The 739-nt window shown below is 42.4% G+C and overlaps 1 protein-coding gene across 1 annotated transcript in view; it reads right to left on the bottom strand.

Moving 5' to 3' along the window:
• Positions 1-739, bottom strand: part of TERT (telomerase reverse transcriptase) — a gene marked incomplete at its 5' end in the record, with an annotated part of 32,614 nt that overhangs the window by 9,608 nt on the left and 22,267 nt on the right. The window lies entirely within an intron of this gene.

A 739-nucleotide genomic window follows, 5' to 3' on the forward strand; every position in this document is an offset into this window, starting at 1 on the left:
TGTTCAAGGCCAGGCTGGATAAGGCTTTGAGCAACCTGGTCTAGTGGAAGGTGTCCCTGCCCATGGCAGGGGGGTTGGAACTAGATGGTCTTTAAGGTCCCTTCCAACCCAAACCATTCTATGATTCAAAGTTCACTTAGTACCAGTTATACTTCAAACTGTACTTAATTGATTTCCTCACCATCTTTCAGGCTCAGAACAGAGATGCATCTTTCTGGCTATTGAAGAGCACGATGCAACTGCATGCATTGCAGATGCTAAGCTTTCCTTCAACACCTCTCCTTTGGATCCTTAAACCTCGCTTTGGCATCAGAACAACTCTTCTTGGATACTGACTGTACATTTATATCCATCGTAACCAGGAACCTCTTTTGGGCCCAGTTTGAAAATAAAAGGTAGTTCCGAAGCACTGTAGAGAACTACTGTCTGAAAACTTCTGTGTGAGCTGCATGCTGCCATGCTATCAGTATCTTCAAAAACTCACCCCAGAATATTAATGACCAGAAAATTCTTAGCAATATTGGATTAGAGAAAAGTTGCATTCTTTCCCCAGGAATAGAAGGTAGCAGCACACCTGCCCAATAAAAACTTTTTAAGAACCTAACTAAGACATCTTCAAAATTTGAGGGGAAATGGTCTTAAAAGACAACTGTCAGCTGCTCTGGCTAGTATGCACTACTAATTACTGCTAGAAGCTCCATCAAGGTCAGTAGCTAGGTCCCTAATTTAAACCTCAGCA

This window comes from Eurypyga helias, unplaced genomic scaffold, assembly GCF_000690775.1.
Source record: "Eurypyga helias isolate BGI_N326 unplaced genomic scaffold, ASM69077v1 scaffold16656, whole genome shotgun sequence".
Classification (NCBI taxonomy): domain Eukaryota; kingdom Metazoa; phylum Chordata; class Aves; order Eurypygiformes; family Eurypygidae; genus Eurypyga; species Eurypyga helias.